We start from the raw sequence: 23,350 nt of genomic DNA, 5'->3' as shown, positions 1-23,350 counted from the left end.
GCCCCAAGAACTCCACCATGCACCTGAGAGCTTTGTCCAAAGGCTTGTTGAACTCTGCCAGGCTGGTGCTGTGGCCACGGACCTGGGGAGCTGTTCAAGTGCCCCACCACCCTCTGTGAGAAGAACCTTTTTCTAATATCCAACCTAAACCTCCCCTAACACAACTTCATGCTGCTTCCTTGAGTTCTGTCACTGGTCAGTGCCTGCCACTCCTCTTCCCCTCCCGAGGAAGTTGTGACTGCAGTGAGCTCTGCCCTCAGTCTCCTCCAGATGGAACAGACCCAGTTACCTCAGCTCCTCACACAGCTTCCCCTCAAGGCCCTTCACCATCTCTGTTGCCCTCCTTTGGACCCTCTCTAATAGCTTTATTGTCTTCTTATATCATGATGCTCAAAACTGCCCCCAGAACTCGAGGTGAGGATGTAGCAGTGCTGAGTAGAGAAGTTCAATCACCTCCCTTGCTATCTGGTGATGAATCATCTGCTACATAATCATCACTGCTTCTTTGCAAAGACCTGAAGTCTGGATTAGAGGTGTTAAGAATATTGGCAAAATTCAGGCAGGGGTAGATTATTTATGCTCACGCTTTGCTGACAAGTGTACTCAGATTATCAGCTGTATGACCTAGAAAGGTTTTTACCACAAGGAGCAATAAAGACCACATGAGATGCCACTAACTCTGCTGATGTTTGACCAGTCTAAACTGGTTGATACAAGAAGCATGTTTGTTTATTTGACCTCTACTTACTATAAAAACTGCTATTCAGGATTTCCTAATCTCTTTCCAAATTTCTGCCTCTCTGCTGGTTGCTGGCTGCAGAGAGCCCGCCTTTGTAAGGTGTTTTGTGTCATTTGTTGCTGTTAGGATGATACTGTTACCTGCTTCCATCAGAACTGGATTTTCCACCTCTTTATGATGTTGTGTGCTGCAATTAATTTTTTTTTCATCTCTCACCTACCTTTAGTATATGCAGCATATGTTTCGCCAGTTTAACACCCTTCATCAGCACAAAACTCAGTTTGTCAGTTCTTATCTGTGTTGTAAAAGGGGCAAGACCCCGTGACTTATACTGCAAGCCTGCCCCTTCAGAGTGCTAAAAATCATGCCTTTAAAACGTGCTTTCAACAACCCAGTAAGTATTGTACCTTTTTCCCCAGCTACAGAGAGCAGGAAGGTGAGACACTTCACTGTGTAAAACGGCACACACATTTTGTATGTCTCTTGTTTCAGTGCTATTAACTCAAAACATTGAATTAAATTGAGGAAGGTTAATGACAGGTTTTAGTCATGATTGCAGTGACCATGATGAAGGAAAGGGGCAAGAGAATGTCAGTTTTAACAATTAAACCCCCTCAACACATTGCTTTAACATTACTGCCATAACACAGTGAAATGCCACAGTTAATCAGATCACAGTTACTGCCAATGCTCTTGACCACATTCTTGTGACTCCCCTGTTGGGATGTCCTACAAGATGATCAAGTTCTTCATTAATGCTAAGTAAAGGTATATGCTACACAAATTAGTATCCTTAATTGTTTATGGTTATAAATACGGGAGTTATTTTTTTTTCATTCTAATTTTAAGTTGGCATTGTAAATACATAAAGTACAGTCAAATCCCTGTTCCCCTGTAAAACTCAGTTTCCACAAAATAGAAGGCTACAAGCATCTAGCAGCCATGTTGTACCATACAAGGCTTCCAGTACATGCTGGAAGTATTTTGCTTACCTCACTAAATACCAGAAGTCTGTCACTAAATCAGTCAGTAACATCTTCTTGCTTCAAATATTTATTTCTATGCCTCTATTAGGTTGTAAGCAAACATCTGACTGCTTGAAATCTCCTGCAGGGTCTCATCACATTTTAGGACTGGCATTTTCTCCATAGCAATAAAATTCAATCACAATGTATTTCTAGTGCTAGCACAGGTCAGAGGAATAAATTTTCCTATAAAGGGCTCACTTTTTGCTGTAGTATGCTCTCATGTCCTCACTGAGGACAAAAGGAAATCAAGAAGCCCAGGCTTGCAGAGGAAGAAACACAATATTGTCCAGCAGTAAGAGCATTAGATGTGGATGTTCTGGACCCTAGTTCAAGTTACTGTTTCCTGTGTGCCTTGAGCAAGTGAGTGGGATTATTTCTATAAATAGGATTAAGAGAATTTACAACTACAATTCCAGGACATTTCAGAGTTAAACAATTAAAGGATTTTGGCCTGTTTAGATACTTTAATAACACAAACTCCCCAAAGCAGAGAACTTCTTCAGGTTATATTAAAACTAGCAAAAAGACATAGGAAATAGAAAACATCTTCCACAATTTCATTCACCACTCATCTTAAAAATTTCAACTAGCAATATTATTTACATGTCATATCAATATTCTGAAGCTAAGAAAAAGGATCCTTGTGTCAAGGAGGAGAAAATGCGTTCCCATTAGCAGCAGGTGGGTAAGTCATGTATTGGGTGGGGACTGCTGAACTACAGTAAGGCTCTGGTACATGTAGGAGCAAAGCTTCCCATGTTCTCACTGCCATCCTTGAGAGCTCACCTCCCTGCAGCAGAGATGTGGTGCAATAGGCTCCTGTACCTGAAGGCAGGCCCACACTCCTTATGAGTCTGAAAATACTGCTGTGGACTTGGGCAGGTGGGAGGCGATCTATCCCAGCTCCGGAGCAGGGGCTTACAAAAGAAGGGTAGAGCAGATCCTTTGGAGACTGCAAAATCCTTAAGGGTTGCAACTTAAGTCTATCAGAACACTTTTACCAGAACTCTACATGAATAAAAGTGGTTATAACATTATGATAAGTAGGAAGAAGAATAATTTACATCACTTATGAGAATAACGTCTGATAAATGTTGCTAGTCTCTTCTTTATATAGTGGGGGGTTGTGGCTTTTACAGTTTTACAGCTATTAATTTGAGGAAATAGGTTATGGAAAGGTTAATGAAAGGTTTTAATCATAATTGTGATGACCATGACCTAACAGAAAGCCACGGAACTTCGCAATTAAAAAAGAACGCCAAAATTATATTTATCCATTGCCAGAGCACAAAGAAATGCCACCATTAATTACACACCACATTGATTACTAAAAAAATTGTCATGTATCCCTTTAACACAACAATCACTTGAATGGTGATACTATACCTCTATCCACCAATACTATCTCTCTACAACCTCATTATTGGTGCCATATGATATGACTCAAAATGCTGATCATATAGTTAGTGTAGACATGAAGCAGAAAAATCTCATTGAAATCTGACTTGGATCTTTCTTTACCATCCTATAATACTGAGCAGAACCCTCTTCTTTGTTCATAAAAATATGCACCTATAAAATAATGTATGTACTGTCTGTTGAATATTCTCTACTATTCATGAAGTTAAAATTAACTCCTTATTTTAATTGCTTATCAGTTCCATAAGCATAATTCCCATGATTTAACCTGCTTTCATGGTGATCTGCTACCTTTCCATATAGAACTTCACATTTTTATGAATTTTTACTGTTTAAAATGTATATGTATGTAAATTATTATGCATCTGAGCCTTTCACATCAGAGGTACACTATAAATACTAAATCAACGTGGAAAACATCATGTCTGCTTTAACTTGACTTGATTATGGCTAAATATGAAAAAATAAATTAGCATTTTACTCTATTTTTAGTTGTCTTCATTGTATTATACTGTATATTTGCTTCAAGTGTGTAGATTAACACCTCTCCCAAATATTTCCTATAGGTTTGTGCTAATAAAGTGTAACTTAAAACAACACAGGAGGGACTAGGAAGAGAAAGCCAGATGTCTAATACAGATGTTCCTTAACTGAAGGATAAATATGTTGGAAACCTTGGGATACTTAGTTTTGTCTTTTCTCAGAACAGACCTACCTATTGCAGCTGGTAAATGTTGTGTTAAAAAAAGGCTGAGACAATACAAAGCTTTCCTCTAATTTAGATTACTTTTTTTGCTCATGTTTTCCATAAATTATTATTGATTACTCTTAGATTTATTACCTATATTTTAGCTAGTGATTCAAGCAATTTTAAAAATAAAGCAAATAAAGCTACAAAATGCTGCAATTCAGCAATTGTGCCAAAGACCATTTTTCTTGTCCATGGACGTGATTGACATAGGAATGTGACTCAGGAAGAAAACATTATTAATATGAAGAAAAGTTACAACTTTTGACTTATGTTGGCTTACCTTGGAAGCAATTCCCTGGGTTACATCTGCATTGCATATTCTGATAAGTATATATAGGTTCTCTTTACACAATTTAGCTCCTTCAATAATTTTGCTAAATGCAGAAGAGGGGAAAATAAAGACATATTATTAATAAACAAGCAATTAAACAGGTTAGGGCAACAATGCAATGCTGGTCATTCAGGAACCCTGTGCTAATTTTAATTAGCTACTTTCCCTTGCTTTCAAATGTAATTAAAGCAGCTTAGTTGTGCTCAGTGATGCAAACCACCTTATTTAATCACTAACATTATTTCCCTGAACTATTAATGATTTTCAAAATGCTTGTTTATGCAGAATTAGAACAGTAATTATCTTACCAGTTAATTTTGTACCTTCACATTTCACACCTCGCTCAAACGTCATTCATTTACCATAGCCTTTCTGTCAAAACAAAGAAATGCTTGTTCTAAATGTGCTTCTGACTGCCAAATTGAAAGCCAAGTTTTGTAACACTAATAAAGTAGCTCCCAAGTGAAACAGGTGTAGTAATTTAGTCCCTTCCTGTCTTAAGCTTGCACGTACATGCTATGTCTTTTCTTTATTAGCTTTAAAATGAGAGCTTGGTGTGCAAAATAAGCTATTTAATTCAGACTTGTGGAGCAGAATATAATCTTTAATTTAAACTAGAGCCGTAAAAAAAGGCCTTTAATTTTAACTGGCATGTGCGTGTGAATTTGAATTAATAATCCAGAAAATTGAAACTGTTTTGCTGCTGTTGCTGGATAGTGACTGTTCTTCACATGCCCTTAGTTTTCACTCACTCCATTTCTCTCTCCCAAGCTTTGCCTAGTGCCTAATTCATTATGTTGCTGTCTTACAGAAAGGCAATTATTATTAAAAAACCCAAAAAACTCAGTTGATTGAACTCTTGAAAAGATATATTGTATTGAAATAAATTCGTATGTCTGTATATTTCAGGTTATGAAATGAGTATCATTGGTATATTCATTACATCTATTTAAGGCAGAATTTAAATACACCACGAATTTATACTTCATAAATCATCAGATTTTTTCCCAGTTATTTCTTTTAGTGTAAATTAACAACTAATTGTGGCTTTATAATCACAAAACACAACAGCCTTACAATTAGCAAGTAATTCTGTCTCCTGACTCTTGTGAGAAAGGGAAGTCTTCCCTATACCCAGGAAAACTAAGCACTTGCCTAAAGTCATACAAAGAAAATTCATGGCAGAACTGAAAAAGAGAAAAATCCATCTTTCAGCTGCTCTGAACAGTCTCTGAGGTCTCCCACACCTATCCCAAGTTGTGCAGCAAGTTCTGGTGGTGAGCACTAATTTCTGCTTTTGCAGGAGATGGCTGAACCATGATCAGCAGCCTATGAAGAGTCATCCTGACTCTCACCTCTTTGCCACATCAGACTAAATATCTATGTAATCAAATTCAATCAAATTCAACATGCAATCCACAAAACTAGAAGACAGCCTAAAAGTCCCACTGTTAAATGAGGCCTACGCCATGTACATTGTACATATCTGTGGATAGCACAAATACACCTCTGGCAAGATTCCTTCTGAAGAAGGAGACAAAAAAGATTGGATTTGATGCAATGCTTCTACTGCTGACATAATGTTTTGCAGGAAATGTAATTGCAAACAGAGTATAAAATCTTAGCTTTTAAAGGCTTGTTAATGCAATTAAATTTAAACACAAAAGCAGTGCATTTGACCTCCACTGTACCCCTTTAAAGTGTAAAGTTACCCATGTAAGAAAAAGGGATGGCTGGATGGACACCTAAGAGGCCAAAAATAATTTTGCATGTGTTCTTTAGAGGTATGGAGTTACTTCAGCCAAGATTTTAAATACTACATCGCATTTTGTAAATATTCTTTCTAAATACATTATAAATCATACAAAAGAAAGCAAATCAATATGCAAAAAAAAATGCTTTAGTTAAAAAGTCATATTTTGTCTAAAAGCTTTACATGTACCCTGACAAAGTAGTTATATTTTAATATATTTAAATGTATTATATTTTTCCAGAGATTCTATAAATTTGAGACAGCTAAAATAATTTCAATATTTTCAGAATGCCCAAGATTCATGGTCTCCTGGCAACTAGCAATCACATGGCTGGAGAGGTTTTGGCCTACTGTTACAATGCCGTTATATGTTTGGTTGATGATTTATTCAAACCCAGTTGCAAACCTGCTGTTAGCTCCCTCATTGCTTTAATGCAGCCAGTCTACCATTCATAACTGTCAAGAACCAATTCATTGGGACTTGAGCTTATTAAGCACCCAAAGTGTGTAGTGAACATACGCAGTTTTGCACCTCGGAATGTGAATAAACACTATCCTTTCCATCCGTTTAAATTGAGTCTCTGATGTTTTTAACACCATGCATTATTTTTATCTTGTTATCAGAATACTCAGCCATGAACTCCAAAGAATCCATTGTGCACAGCTTGGTGTTAGCAGGTGTCAGTAAAACCTGGCAGCCTCCTGTCTAAGAGGGCGCAGGCACGGAAGGACAGGGTGGTTTAATACACTGTGCTTGCAAAAAGTTACTGTAGGCACAGAATGTAAGCTTTAAGATTTCACACAGAAACAGGAAGGACAGGCTCCTCTTATGAATAAAGCACGATACTTGGAGAAGCAATAATGGACTTACTCTCTAATACTGCTTTATTTGAAAGGAGAAAGATGGCTCTGGCAATTAAAGGAGTAATCACAGTGGATATTTACCCTATTGAGGACAATATATCAATTCTCTTGGTCAAACATGCCAACTGTATAAATAATATAAAGAGGAAATGGGTTTTGAAAATAAAATATTACTTAACAAGTTCATTTATATTTTAATCTAACTCTGTTAATTCAATAGTCTCAAAAAGGCATATTTGAATTGCAGGCTTTAATAGTTTTTCATGTTGAATAACATGGTAATATGATTTTTCTCCATTCTATACACATAAGGAACATTCTAAAACGTGTAGCCACAATTATACAGCAACAGTGTGCATGATATTTAATGCCAGACTGGGAATAAAGCTGGTTCAAACCATTTGGTTTAAAACAATCATAAACAGCCATTTTAACATAATGATTCTAGTATAATATGCTTTGCTTAAATTTTAAGAATTGTAGTGGGGGAAAGACAACATTCTGAGTACTAATTTAATTTAAATTAGGACTACTGTAGAATTCAAGTGCTGACCAAATAACAATTAAATAAAGTTTGAGGTTCTTCTTGGCTTTTTTTTGGTTTTGTTTTTGTTCTGACATGAAGGACTCAGTATTTCTTGAAAAGGAAATTATTACAAAAATGTCAGCAAGAATAATTAGAGGGTCAGGAGGTTTTTTCTTGAGTGTTTGCTGATGTTGTACCCATCCCATCAAGAATTTCAGAAGAGGAATAAAATGGCACTCTGTCTTCTGGACAGCTTGATGTTTATCTTTGCTGTCAAGCAAAAAGGGATGCAATTCTATTCACACCGAGAAGATTAGAATAATGCAGAAAATATGACAAACCAGAACAATTCACAACCAGTCACATCACACCTTGAGGGGTCTAGACTCCTTTAGTACATAGAGACTGACACACAGGGCCCCAGTGAAGCAAGGTTGTTCACTAATAACAAATGTAGTTCCTTACCAGCTCTCCACATTTTCATGAAAATTTAACACAAATAACTATTTAAAATCACTCAAAGTCATCACAACTACACTATGATGCCGTGGACAGAACAGGCCTCTGCTTACACTCCGGAGTGACTGCAACAGGACTATTGTGCATTGCACATGGGAGTACTCACAGGAAAATCCCTTCCAGAACTATTGGCAGAGTCTTGACAGGTATGAACATAAATATAAAATACCTTGAGAGGTATGAACATATACATAGAATTTTTCAAAAGAACGATTGCCCTGGAAAATTAATCATCATTCCTTTTCTACAAGACTTTCAGTTCAAACTCATAGATTCCTTTAAGATAAACACAGTGGGCACAGTACTCTGGGCTGTTGCATTTGTTTTGTGGCAATGTAATGCAATTAAATTTAACTAGCCATGAACAGGCAAATATATATACTGTTTGGGCTTTACCTTTAAATAAGCTTACTGCTGCTCCAAGTTAATCAAAATCTTCTGCAAACTTGGAAGAAAGCTTAAAGAAATTCCATCTCTATTTTCATGGTTACCTATAGAAATACCTATTCTTGGGAAAATCAAGTTGCTCTGCAACACTTCTGTGGTCTCTTTCAACGTATTACACCAAATGCAGTTCATTTTTCAGATGTGGGAAGCAATTCAGTATTGTCTTACACTTCCTGAATATTTAATGATTACTCAGAGATGACATCTCTCAATTAAACTTTTGGTAGAACCCATATTATCTTTTTTTGCCATGACTGCATCTACAGGAATAAAGGTTTCATGGAATAATGGCTGGGTGTTTGCATCCAACTTTTCACGCCATTAGCCTGATGATAAACACACAGAAACACCTGAGTCTAACTTGCTCTGTACCAAACTGTCATTATATCTTTTCTTCCCTCATCAGATACTCAGATCTGTTCATTAAGGCCATGTATCCATATGTCCCCAAATATAGGAAGGCAATGAAATGAATGAAACAAAAAATGATGGGTAGTAGTAGTAATTTCTAGTCTTCAAATTATTTAACCATTTCTTATTCAGAGACTAAATCTGGGAGAAGTAATCAACAGATACATTAATCAAGGAATATTATCAGGGAAGAGAGGAGAAGCAGCTCAGTAGCTCAACCTGTGCAGCTTTGCACTTTGAAGGGTCTAATATAAATCAGCAATAACCTGTATATTTTGGTATAACCTGTTTCTTTAAAATTATGACAACTACACAGCCTCTTAAAATAGCTGTTCCCATACCCCAATTAGCATCACAGAATGAAAGATTGTTTCTTTCCTTATCTTTTATGCAAATTTCTTTTCCTACACATAGGAAGAAGAAGGTCTTATCCTGTACTTAGTGAACATAGGGAACAACAGGTCACTATCCTATTTGTAGCAATCATTTAGAACTTACATTATCCCTTCATCTTTTCTTAGCTAGGTAAATCCAGGAGTTTCAAGGGGGCTTGTTTGCTCTGTTTCACAAGTCTTTATCTTGACCGAAACTCAGGCAGAGTATTGAATCTCAGGTCTAACACTTTTAGGAGTAATTTTCTCCCAGATTTTAAATCTGAGGGTCCTGATCATGCATCATGTAATTAAACACTGTGGGCTTTTCCCCCCAATACTTAAGATCTTTAGATTTCTAAAGGTAATCTTCTGAACTCTTGCAAATTCTTTTCAGCTGGTGTCAGGGAAAAAACTTTTATTGCTATCTGCTGGTATATCATCAGAGAGCAGAATTGGATCCATGAGACACCTTGGGGAAGTTTGCTGTGTACATTCCTGAGTTGCAAAACGAAGTATTGCTATCTTTGAGTATTTTTAAACATTTATGTAAATGTTGTACTTGGCTTCATCTGGGTCGTGGTTTCTTACACTACAATCTCTCTGTTTTAAGCATTAAAATGACATTTCAAAACATGGGATTTCCTTATTTCTATCACAGAATAGATCACGGTTCTTTTGTGAATGAATATAAGTGAAATGAAAGGCAAGGGATACCTCACCTGCCTTAAAAAGTGATGAAAGATACAAATTAAGAGGAAAGTGAGGTCATCAACAAGCAGAATGCCAGGAAATATATTGGATAAAGCCAACTTTAAAAACTCTCCATAAGACTGACCATAAACACAGACAGTTAAATTTCCCAGAGAATTTTCAAAGGCAGGAGGACTACACAAGCCAGGTAAAAGTAGTAGTTTTGCTTTTATGCACAATCTGAACTCTCAACTCCCATATAATATGTTTATTTACTAAAGAAAAAAAAAAATAGCTCTTCCCTTACTCTTCCATACTTGAAAGACTAAAAACACAATTAGTATGAATAATTAACACTGCTAATCATATCTCAGAGCCCTGGGTTTCCACAGAGGCTAAATTACACACAAGGACTGAATTTTCTTTCTTTGCAGGATACCTTCCACAGAAGCCACCCTTCCTTCCCTTGTAGATCTCAGACCATGTAGCCTTGGACTTTGGCTCTGCCTATTTGGTCTTTTCGCATGCATTCTCCCTTTTCATCTATTCATAAGAAGGTGAGTTTCTATTTAGCAACTCAAGGCCCACAGAAGCAGTGTGACAGATTGAAAGTAGCGTTTCCACATCCTTCCCTGTGAAAGAAAGTCCTTTAAAAAACTTTCAATCTGTAAAATATTTACCCCATTCTTTACAAGTGTATTTCCATATTTCTTTAAAAAATAGTGTTCTGACATGAAGTTAGATATGAGAGAACATCAGAAAAGAAAATCATAGTTAATACCAACTTTAAATACAAAGACAGTAGCACACCTCTGCTTTATTGAAAAGGAGAGATATATTTGGTCACACATGAGGGTGGGGAGGGAAGATTCAAAGGCAGAGCTAACACAAATTTTTTCCAACTTCTACATGAAAGCCCCAAAGAGACTAAACAATTCATCAGGGATGGAGGAATATTTGTCTATTGCCTGTACGTGTCAAGGCAGTCTTCTTCATTAATGTAATGAACAATGCAACTAGAATCAGTGAACACTTTCAGATGAAATGGATCAGTTGGTTTGTCTGTCCCCTTGCAAAAAGGGACATTCAGCACCTCTTTTCATGGCTTAGGTCTCATCAAGAGAATGGATAAATGCTCCAGAGTACTTGTACAGGTCTCTCTCACTGCCTTGTGCATTCAGCCTCTATGTTCAGAATCTCTGCCAGCTTAGATGAAACCCGTAATATTTTTGTAACTATTGTGTTTTGACAGTGTCAGAGTTAAGTGATGTAATAGGTAGGAAGCAGAGAGCCTCATAAATTGTATTAAAAGGTAAAGTTTCAGTGCAATAGCCAAAGGTGCATGAGGTAATGTATCCACAGTTCTCAATCACAGTCCCCTTTATTATGGCCTATTTCCACCAGCCTAATCTGAAATGAATGCATTAGGCTTTTTGTTCTTTGCACAGTTGCTGCCAGCTTCACTCTGCCCTTCCTCCTGATTTCCTTGGTATTTTGGGAGCCTAAGGGAGGGGTGGATTAAATTGGAAAATATAAATAACAAATCAAAAATTAAAATTGATTGGATAAACAATTTCCCTGTTTCTTAATAAGTGATTGATTTTTTAATCAATATTCATTATTTCTCAGAACATACCAAACTGTTTATTGAATAAATGAATGGTTGGAGCTACAATGACACGAAATCAAATAGGTGAACCAATTTCTTTAATAACATGGGCTGAATAGACCACGTTATCTTACCTGGTTGAAACGAAAAGTCAGAAATTCAACACCATTGACTAGGTGATTCAAAAAAAGGATGCAATTTGTTTTCATGTTTGATACACACAGGTGTATAGCCACATGCTGATTTGTGCGATATTTCTAAACTGCAGTTGAAAGTTACTTTCTTTTTGATACAACTTTTGTGTTCTTTCTCACAATTCTTCTTTAGTCAGCATACTACAAAGCTTCTGAAACAAAATTCAGATCTGAAAAATGAGATCTGTAAAACTGTTCACTGTAAAGGCTTCAGCTATGGCAAATGAATTTCTCTAATAAGTTTTTATTCACTTGTATCAGATTCAGTGGTACACCTATAAACTATATGCTACATCCTAATATATACTTCAGACTATTTCATTTTTTTGGCATAATGTAAAAATAATCTTCTGAGGCACAGAGGTTCTGATGTTCTTTTTTTCAGTTAAAGTACTAGAGTGTGAGATCTCCAAGAAATGTTTGCACATTTGTTTAAAACACAGGCAAGGATATTAATTTATTATTAATTCATATTAATACATAATACAGATCGTATCATTCACGTGATCTTCAAGTAACAAATTTCTTCCAGGACATGGAAATATCTAACTTTCATTTGTACTCAAAATATACAAAATTATTCTTCTTATGAAAAATTATAAACTGTACTAATCAATCATTAATTAATTTGTAGGATGCTTGCTTTAACATCTATTTTAACTTGTCACAATTAATTTAACATATGACCAAACAGCAAGATAATTTCATTGGTCCAAAGATTAAAAAGGATGGAATAACTTGAGCAATAAAAGAAATCTGAATGATTGCAGTTTCAGTTTGTATACTAATTCCATGTGTTCTTCATTGTCAACATTAATTATACAGAAACCAAGTATCAATCTACTGTGCTATGTTGTCATCTACAATAACACTAATGTAAGAAGAAGTTTCATTAAACTCACTTTTGTAGATCACAGACTTCTGCAAATGTTAAAGGCCTACAGTAAAACCAGAAATCTAACCTAAAATCTGAAACTTCAAATCTTTTTTCACTTTCAAAGTCAATCTATCTTACAGCGCTGCTTCCCAATAATAAAGAGGTAAGTTCAGCTGCTAACACTAAAAAGTGGCATTTTGAAAGTATTAACTATTGAAATGAAGCTGTTTCCTTTCATGATATATAAATATTCTGAAGAAATTCAAGTCCAGTTAACATCCTGTATAACACACATTTCTAGAGCATTCAGGACTATCTGACAACATGAGTCATCATCACTAACCAAAACACTTTCCCCTAATTCCAAGCATAAAATCCCAGGCACTAATGCTCTGGATTTATTCACAGAGCTTTCAGCTCTCTTAGTCTGGCATTTTGCACCGTCCAATTTAATATACATCTACATAAGTTTGTTAAGGTCCGGTTTCCCATCGGAAATTTTAAAATGTGCTATTTTTCCAGTATGAGCTTGCTTCAAATGGCTGCGATTGTCCCCTCGGCTGAGGAAATAGGCTTGGCAAAGGCGGCACAGAGGAGTAGAGGCGGTTTGTGTCCCAGGCGCTGGCCAGGAGATGGTGGCAGAGAGCAGCTCTCCTCCAGCCCCTTCAGCGCTCCTTGGAATCCTCAGAGACCCCAGGGTACTTTGGACACCTCATTACTGCCGCACTGCAACCTCCTGACTTGTGCCATCAAGTTATTTTTATGTTTTAGGATCACACAACAAGCTCAAAACATTGGTTAGCGTCCAGTTTGTTCAGTCAGACCTGGGTGCTTGCATAAACACACTACAGGCTGGATGCGCTCAGCTCTCCCTCTTCTGCTGAGGAACCAAGTTTCATGACACCAGTTTTGGTAGTGATAAAAATCAAACATTTTCTGGAGCCATTATTGCCTAAAATGTTAATGCAGTTTACTTTTTTCAACTGTGATCGATAGCTGGAGGAAAAGTGCCCATAAATTACTAAAGGCAAATACGATTCTATTAGCACTCAGGAGATTTTGCAACATTTGCCAGTCTGTTTTACTGGAAAAAAAAATTAATTTGTTGAAAGCCTAGTTTTTTACCTGCCTTTGTCTTTCTCTGTAGAAGAGGGATATTTTTATCAGGAGTCATTTAGGAGATGTAATTCTAATGTACTATAGCTATAGGTTTCAATTAATGTTCTACCTCTCTGTCAGCTTTACATTCCATGTTTTATGAAATCATTAACTATTGTCATGTTTCTATTATGATACTATTAGGAAATAAAGAGATGTATGTAAATGGAGATGTAAAATAAATGTATGACAGTTACTGGGAGCAACATCTGTGCACTATCATACGTGTTTACACTAATTTTCTAAAGATTGTTCCATTCATTACAGAGCATTGTTACTTGCTGTGGCACAACCCTTATTTCCATGCATTTAGGGATTCAAGCAAAGAGAGGGTAAATGAGAGCCTAATCAATACCACTTTTCATTTTGCTTCTAATGTGCTGCCTTTCTCTTTCTTTTCTTCATGAACAAATCCAAAAAAGATCCTGACGTTACAGTCATAAAATGTAATTCTTCCGCAGAAACACAGACAATAATGCTTTCTGTATTCAGGCATATTGCATATTCTAATGGCATTTGGCTAAATTGAGTATGGATTTAACATCAAAGGCTTCATGAATTTTTCAAATGAGATATTAAAGTCAATATTTCAAGTGAAAGATATTTCAATTTAGTTGCATACACAACAATAAAAAACTTCTACAAGGCAGAGGTACTAGTAGCTATGGCAGTATTAGTTCATTCAGGAAATTATTAGTTTATAAGAAAATCAAACAGAAGGTTGTGATAGAGCAATGACACTGAATAAATTAGACTAACTGATACACGCTAATGTACTTTATCTCTTGAAGTCTGAAGCAGAACTTGCTACTGGCATGTTCAGTCCTTCAAGCTGGGCTTCATTTGGGGATGTGTATTTTGTAAATTCAAATGGTTCCACCTAGATTTGCATTTAGGACCTCAGAAATCTGCTTATGTTCATCTCTGAAACAGCTAGGCCTACTGTATGCAAGAAACACCCCAATCCTGTATATTTTTTAATCTAAGTGCATTTTGCTCCATATTGTCAATGCTTATGCAATGCTGCTTCTGATTTCACACAGAGTTACTGAACATTCAGACTACTCAGTGCTTACAAATAACCCACTCAGCTCTGGCTACTTCTGTGTCCTGGCAGAGATAAAGACTTGCAAACAAAACAACAGAGTCTGATCATTCTTTTCCTTTCCTATTTTGGACATGTGGAATGTAGCAAAATGTCCATTAAATCAGGAGGATGTTGTGTTATGATGCCTTGACATATCCCTGAGGAACACGTACTTTTGTGTCACCTACGACTCCTGGGAGAGCTGGGTGCCCTACACACATGTACTCATAGTGCATATTTAGGCAGCTGCACTCACAGGGGTGTTGTGCTGCTCAAAGGCCAAATACACCATTTGTTCATACACAAATAACAGAGGATACCAGAAACTACAAATATATACTACTATATATATATATATATATATATATATTTACATATGTATAAATATATACCAATGAATGCTGATTTTACTAGTAATTCTTATATTACTAAAAACGAATTATAATTGGGTACCAGGGGAAAGTTACACTGATTTAAAACCTTGACTATCAGGTAGTTTGGGCCAACAGATTACTACAAAAAACTCTGATCCTAAAAGCACTTCCCTGAAACTAGCAGGTTGGTTGTCTCTACAATGTTCACTCAAAGTGTTTGAACTTACTGTGAGAGTGCTTCAAGGGCTCACAGAGAAAACAAAGCTGGTGCTAACTAAGCATTAAACTGCTACACCTGTTTCTGCCATGGCTGCAGGACTGAGAGCAAATGCTGATCTGTTACTCAGGACTAAAGCCAATAGCCTTGTGGGGAACACTTCCAAAGGCTGAGGCAGGCCATCCTTCCCCAGTTCAAACACTACCTAACTTGTAGCACTGGTCTTGGGGTCCTAGACAGCTCTTTGTTCACTCCTAGAGCTTTTCTGAAGCTCAGTGTTCAAAGCGCTATAATATTTCCATAAAATGAGAAGTGTCACCATCAAAATGGCAATCAATCAGGGACAAATAAAATCTTCAAAAACAGTAGTTTCAGAAAAAGTATTTCTTGTGGTAACAAAGGTAAGACAGAAGCCTTGTATAGATAATAAGATCCAATAATAACTAGAACTGTATTTTCAAAATTGCCTCTGGGGCTGGGGAATTTGGTTTCCTTTTCTTCTGTTTTGATTTCTGGACATCTCTGAGATTGTTCTGAAAACTAGTTCATGCTTAGTGAGGCAGTAGTACATCCAAAAACTTGCAGTTGAAATTATTGAAATTTTTATTTTTTTATTTTTTATTATATAAAATGACACTGTTAAGAGGAAAGATTCCCCCACAACATCTACACAGTCTGAGAACAATGGTTAAGGAATGATCCTCTGAACTGAATAATTTCCTATTTTCCTTGTTGATTCTAGGGATGCACATAAAGTTAAGAGTAATTACTTCTCTTGCAAGATATGTGTCAAAATGAGAGCTCAAATCCTTCTTTAGAGCACTGCTAAATAAACAAGGAATAATTGAAGCTCAGATCAGAAGAGGAGACCAAACTGTAGGATTTGATCTTGGACAACCAAATGCTATGTCAAAACCCAAATCATTCACATATCATAAATACCTTTTGTATTTAATACAAGGTTTTATTGAAAACATATGAGCAGATTAACCATAGAAATAAACTGAAGAAATTGTGCTACCTAGAATATGGTTTTGAACCTTTATTAACTGGTGATAATCTGCACTGATCTGCATTACAATTCCATTGCAGATGTTGCTGACATTAAGATGTATGACAAGGAAACTACAGAAAAAGCTGATTTAAACAGGTATTTCACATTAACTAACAATACATGCAGTGCATAACATCTTTCATGGGAGTTCAAGTATTCTACCTAATTCTTTGCAATTTCATTGTTGTTATAAATAAAGAGTAATGAAAGTCTACTTGATAGTCACTGTGTTTTCTCTAATTTCATAGCTTTCTAAAATTTTCTGATTTTCTCTTTCACTTTCCTTCTTGATGGAAACTGTAATTATGTAGTTAGACTGAAACTCATGGCATGGGAAGGGACAGTTAAACTTTTTTGGATCTACCATTCTTACAGCAGGAGCAAGCAGAGCTGCTTTCAGACTTGTTAATACATTCTGTAGGGAATGAAAGCCTTGAAAAGGATGGTACTTGTGTGAATTTCCTTCCCCTCCACACAGCAAATGGAGCTGGCAGTCCACCAAAGCTCCAGACATAACGTTCCTGCACCGTGCAGAGGGAGCTGTGGCACTTTATTAAGGGAAAAATAGTGCTTTTTTGGGGCACAGGATCAGCCTCAACACAGAGCACAAACCATGAAGGATGAAGGACAGAAAGGTGGGAAATGTGTGTTTGACTAGGTGAAGAAATGATCCCTGTATTGATCACATATGATCACACTGTAGTGCTTCTTTCCTTCCATCTGTTGTAGGCCAGGTCTCCAGCATTACCTCACCATCGAGGTAGAAGTAAGATACACCAGGACTCTCAACAGATTATTTAGTCTATATCTGGGAAATGCATTTATTATGAAGTGTTAGGTGGTTCATAGCACCTGTGGTAGTCCTTCAAGCTAAGGTGAATTTTGTTTGTTTTTACAGAGCAACAAAGCAGGAAATAACTTAAACACTCTAGTCAGTAGAAATCAAAATAAGAAGTTCCATGTAGGTCATCTGAAAAGCCTAAAAAGCAATCAAAAATCAAACTGTTTACCAGGCACACAAGAAAAGGAACAACCTCAGTGCAAAGTATAATAAACAAATTCCTCTAGTAATGTGAGCTACACAGATGCTTTCTCCATCAACTGAGTCCATGTTTTGAAAGCCACACAGGATCAATGAAGGCAACAGAACTTACCCAACTTCAGTAGCTCAGCAATGAGTTCTGTGTGCCCATCCACCCACCTCCCTGGAAAAAAGAAGTGTTACATGTCAGGAATGAGTCCAGTAATTATCTTCTAACACAGGAGCAATGCCAGCAACATTCTGGTAATGGCAGCATTAATGCTAGAAGTTTACATATTCAAAAGTGAAAACATTCACAGACACAATCTGGATATTTTAACTGTCACAGGCCTCAGCAATCTGATATTGCTTAGCCTTGTGGCCAAGACATTAAGCCACTGGTATCTATCTGCAACAGAGAAGAATAAAACTTCTCAGTACTTCCCTAATAAACTCAACAATTAATCCACAAGAATTTGAAAAAGAAAAACAAGGGCCATGTCACTATTAATAAATAAGAAACAAAGAAAAATTTTACTTATTTTGCTAAAAATAGACAATGAAAGTATTTTCTACTCTATGGCAGGACCAGAAAATAACATGAAGCTGTAAAGTTCTACAGTAATTCAAATTCATGTAAGTCATTATAAATCACAAAATACAGAGAATAACTTTAATTAATTTATTTGGTCAATCATTTCATTTACCTGTCAAAACAAAGCAAAACAAAACCAAAAAAAGGGCAACAAGTTCATGTCCACATAAAAAGTACAAAGCACCTACTATATGAGTATAATCAAACACAGGTTTGTACCAGAAATATAAATAGTAGAGATTGGAAAAATGCTTGAATAATGAAGTATTTCATGCAATTCCAAGGAAAATTAGATGAATGACTGAAAAGGATAGAAGTGTACACAATTCATTATATAGAATATGGTAACACTTGGCTAAAAGAAGTGTGGAGTTCCTCACTTTAATGAGCACAGTCTTTGCTCACAAATTAAAAATAAACAAATAAAAAAGATACGAGTATGATCTCACTCATTGGCAGTTGATCAAACTGCAATTTGTCCCAAGAGTTGGGAAGCCACTGCCTTATAACACATCAAGAGCTGCTTATTGAACTGATCTGTGTAGAGTCTGACTCCTTTTCTGTCTACAGCAATTGGTTTTCCTATCAAAACATTTGGGTTTATGGAAATGACAACTTAATGGTTAACTGGAAACATAGCATGATGTTTAAAGTTAAATCATGCTCACTTCACTTTGGAGTCCTATTGTACCCCACTGAATAAAAGTACCTTTCCTTTTGCTGAGGACTGTACAGCCAGTCCAATCTCAGTGCAATGCTGCTGATGTTAATAGCAAACTTGAATAGCTACACACAACAGTTTAAATCTCTAACATTCATATATTACCATAACTAAACCCAGCACTTTTCATTAATCATACAATGGCATGCTTCTTCATTTACAGCCAGCTGATTAAAATACAGATATATTGCTCTGAACATCACAGAAATCACGGGCACCCAGCCATTGTTTCCAAATAGTGTTTTCTCAGCCTTGTTTCACTACTCAGCTACATATTGCAGATTATAAAAATTATTAAAGATTCCAACATAGAAATGGACAAAAAGGGATCCTAAATAAGAGATTGAAGGGCATAAATTTTCTGCCATAACAAGGATAAAGCTTCAGGTAGAGAAGGCCTACTTCAGTGTCCTCCACCTTACTACTGCAACGTTTCAAACATAACCAAAAGAAACTAATTTGAATTTTTGATAAGGAAATCCTGAAAATAGCCTGATAAGCTGTAGATAGATGCCTGTAGCTTTAAAACTTTATTTACATGAGTCCAAACACCTAAAAATGCTTGAAAAGCAGGCATGTCTATGCTGAAAACAAAGTTATTTCTTAGAGAATGGGTCAATGATCTGAAGTCACATATCATCCAAGTCTGTGTGAATCTCACATGAGCTCTTATTGAAAGGGAGCGGTTAAGACTCAAAGTACCATTTCATCTCTGACCTACATCTCTAAACGTATCATTACTCAAGGGTTGTATCTCAATTCAAGCATATAATTTTGGAATATTTTTCAGAAGGGATGCAATGGATGTATCACTAAGCTTCTAATTCTATAAATAGGCAAAAATTGGTACTCACAGCAGCTTTGGAAGGTGGTTAAGAGAGGCAGAAACTCCCAGTTTGTAGAGGAAAGAGTGTTTCTTTGCCTATCTTTCTGAAATTTATATGAAGGATAAGAACGGAGCTTACACATAGAGATTTTTACCATCAGCTTGTGAGATGTTGAAGAGGGAAAAATTTCAGAGTGCACAGATCATGAGTTATGGGGAAAGAATGAGGTTGACATGGAAGTTTTTACATTACCTTGACATAGTCTGTTGTTTATTCTCTTCATAAAAAGAGAATTTCCCCTACAGAGTTCTTTTCATTAACAGAATATCTTTTCCGGTATTTTTCTTGGGATTATTCTAAAATTTGGTACCCCTGATATTCAGTTTTATTTACTGAATATCATTATTTACTGAATAACTTACTGCACAAATACTGAATACATACTTTGCTAGTTATGAAGTTACATCTGCCTGTTCCACAGGTTCATTTTTAAAGCATTGTTTCCCTACAAGACAGTTTGGCCAACAATTAACAAAATAATGGACTAGCAAATGTACTTCTTACACTGAGTCCTTAAAATCCAACGCTGTACTTTATAATCTCTATAAAGATTTCACAAACTTTTGAGAACATACCTCATGACAATTGCTGTGCTTATCCATACAGACAGCTGGGAAAAAATCAACATAGGCTGTTACACAGAACAATTTGCAGATACAATTTCCAGCTAGACTGAAGCAGATTTGATTATAAAGATGAGGCTGAAGATATCCTGCTTTTTTTAAAGTTTTCTTTTTCTGTAAGGTACTTGAATGGCCATGAAATGTTTTCAATAAAGAAAAATCTACATATGCAAAGGCAGCATTCTGGAAATGGATTTAGAATATTTTGGGATGGCATATCTAAAAAGCTGTCTCACTACCAAAAGCTGCTTCCAGTCTTTTCCGTATACCAAGTACCACTGCTATTCAGTCACACCCTTTATCCTTTGGGATACATCATCCACCAAATCCTGTTTACAGCCTTAGTAGCCTCTGCATCAGAGTCCCTTCCCTACTTACCCTGCACCATCAGACCCCCTTCAAAGGCAATGGCAATGCCAGTAGATGATAGCAATGCCTTGTCTGGTAAGTTTTCTCTGTTTTAAAAAAGAACCAAACCACATTTCATACCATGGAAATAATAATAATGATAATGATAATAATAGTAGTAATAATGTTTCATTGTCTGCATAAGCAATCTTGACCCACAAAAACAGAAATTTAGAATTTATCTTTCATCCATAGTCCACTTCTAACAATTAGAAATATCATTTGTTCATTTATAAATTGAAAAGCTGAATACAGTGTCTGTCCATTATCCACCCTGAAAAACTCATTCTGCTGAAACAACTAACAAGTAGCACAAACAACACATGAAAGATCCCATGGAACATTGGGTAGACAGCATGCCTTATTCTGTATGGGCATGCAGTCCTATGTAGCAAGAGCTATATAGTAAAAGAATTTTTTACAGAATGGGTTATTATTTCTAAAGTACCATAAAGAGTCTTGCACACCATCAGACAGGATTAGTGATTATTCCTCTAATACTCATTTATTTGTATTTATTATAAGCTATGTATTTATAATAATAATTTATGTATATATTTCCACAAACTTTTTTGGAGAATGGCATTTTTCTGTGAACTGAAGGCAGAACCAGGAACCAAGAACTTCTCTGTTCTAACCTTCACTCCAGTAACAGGTTCTTGAGTTTGCAGCCTTCAGCAAACCATTTCCTGCATTTGTAAAATGTAAATTGTGAAAATGAAGATATAAACACCTGCTTGCTTACCTAGAGAAGGATACTGGAAAACTATTTGGCCTTCACAACCAAAAGCCAAGTCTGACAAATTCACAGTGACTTTGGCAAGGACACATTGCACAATGCACTGCAATCCCAGTGTTGCTTTGGCACCCTATGGCACTTTCCCTGCGTGCTTTCCAGGCTGAGTTTAAGTTTCTGTTTGACCTCCAAACCTGCAGACAGTTATGGCTGTTAAACTATAATCACAGAATTTGTCTCCTTGACTTTGGGGGGATTAATTAGATGCCTAAAGGTAAGGAATTAACCAAATGCTTGTAGAATGAAGGCTTCATTTGGTGAAGGGCCAATTTTCCCAATTGATAATATATAAATAAAAATCATGCCTAATTTGCTTCCATTACTAATGCTTTATATTCTATATAATTGGAAGTGAATTAGCAATTTATTTTAAATTGTTTACATACAAATCTTATTTTCTTTAAGAGTAGAAATCAACGGCCATTTCTTTTCTAATTTGATGCTGTTGTCACATGTTACAAAGACTAAGCATAAGGGGCTTTTTATTTTAAATTATCTCACTATGTACTCAATTTAAACATTTGATAAAACATTACCCAACATAAATAAAAACAAGTAAATGACAATCAAATATGATCTCGTATTTTTATCAATCTAGGACAGTTTCATATTTGAGATACATACAAGAATTTTTAAGAACCTTTTTTAAAAGTATTTTGAAGATACTGCTTGAATTCTCCATAAAAATTACAAGAAAATGGTTCATGTAACTGTCAATGTTATTAAATAATATATATAGCTACCATTATTTTTGTGAAACAGTCACCATATTCCTCAAAACAACCTGATCCTTTCTATTTAGAAAGAAGTAAAAAAGTCTAAAAAATACCAGTTAAAGACTGATTCTCTCAGAGACAACTCAGTGAAAAATAATGACAGACAGTAGAGTGTTAAGACCTTATATTTGTGAAACATGACACAGGTCATCAACAGGAGTCCACAGAAATCCAACTACACTGTTTTCACATCAAGGTTCTGAACAGCCTGATTCTCTTAAGCCTCTTGGTTCTCTCTCAGCCTCATTCCTCAACTTGAACATATGTGAGTTTCATTCTGGGTATATCACAAGTTAAAGCATAATTACTCATGTGTTAAAATAGTAAAAGCACTTTTCACAGTCAGCAAAAGCTAAGTTACTACCGTTGATCATGTGTCTTTCAGAGCTCTGATTCTTACAAGTACCATGACACCACATCCCTGTAGAAGGACACAGGACACATGAAATAAAGAGGCTTTTTGTGAGGTACACAGTGAAAACAAGCCCCATTGAGGCAGATAAATTTTTCACTGCATAGATTATCAGACCAAAATATCACAAACAAATGGCCTAGATGGAACTTTCCAAGTTTGTGGAAAGGGAGGGAAAATAACAGGATAAACTACTTTCCCTGCCTTCCCGGATTTTTTAAATGCTGATATCACCTGTTACATCCCTAACTACAACTTCCTATCACTCATGTCAATTCTTCTCACTTGTCCAGGACAACTACATCTATCATAATCTGGAAAAGAATATAATAATAATAATAATAATTTAAAAAAAAGTATTTTGAATCTAGAACACAAGCCCATTTTCTTCAACCAATCTTGGAATAAGTTCCCTGACCTTGACTGAGTAGTAGGTGTTGCCAGCTTCTTCTATCTTGTGATGACTGAAGTTTGTCCAGGAGACAATTCTCTGTTAAATCCTTACCACTCCATCACAGAAGACATCAGTTTACATAGAAATTATTTGCAAGAATACAAATTACTTCATTTGCAGCCAAATTAGGAATAAAACAAAATTTAGCGACTGTGAAATAGTTGCTTCTCTCCAACCATATAATGGATGGATATATTAATGTACATGGCTTTTTCATTTGGGGGATTCATACCAG

The 23,350-nt window shown here is 36.1% G+C and overlaps 1 long non-coding RNA gene across 2 annotated transcripts in view; it reads right to left on the bottom strand.

Moving 5' to 3' along the window:
- Nucleotides 1-23,350, bottom strand: part of LOC147651654 (uncharacterized) — a 175,593-nt gene that overhangs the window by 5,111 nt on the left and 147,132 nt on the right. The window contains exons 4-7 of one of the 2 annotated variants that reach the window (XR_015273657.1): nt 17,577-17,627; nt 4,577-4,640; nt 4,218-4,311; nt 2,554-2,684 (exon numbers count right to left, since the gene is read on the bottom strand). This is a non-coding gene — a long non-coding RNA (uncharacterized LOC147651654). Of the gene's footprint in view, nt 1-2,553; nt 2,685-4,217; nt 4,312-4,576; nt 4,641-17,576; nt 17,628-23,350 lie in introns of those variants that run through there. The other variant, XR_015273656.1, reaches the window with a different exon arrangement.

Source organism: Cyanistes caeruleus, chromosome 9, assembly GCF_971803275.1.
Source record: "Cyanistes caeruleus chromosome 9, bCyaCae1.hap1.1, whole genome shotgun sequence".
NCBI lineage: Eukaryota > Metazoa > Chordata > Aves > Passeriformes > Paridae > Cyanistes > Cyanistes caeruleus.
This window is presented reverse-complemented; position numbering and strand designations above follow the sequence as displayed.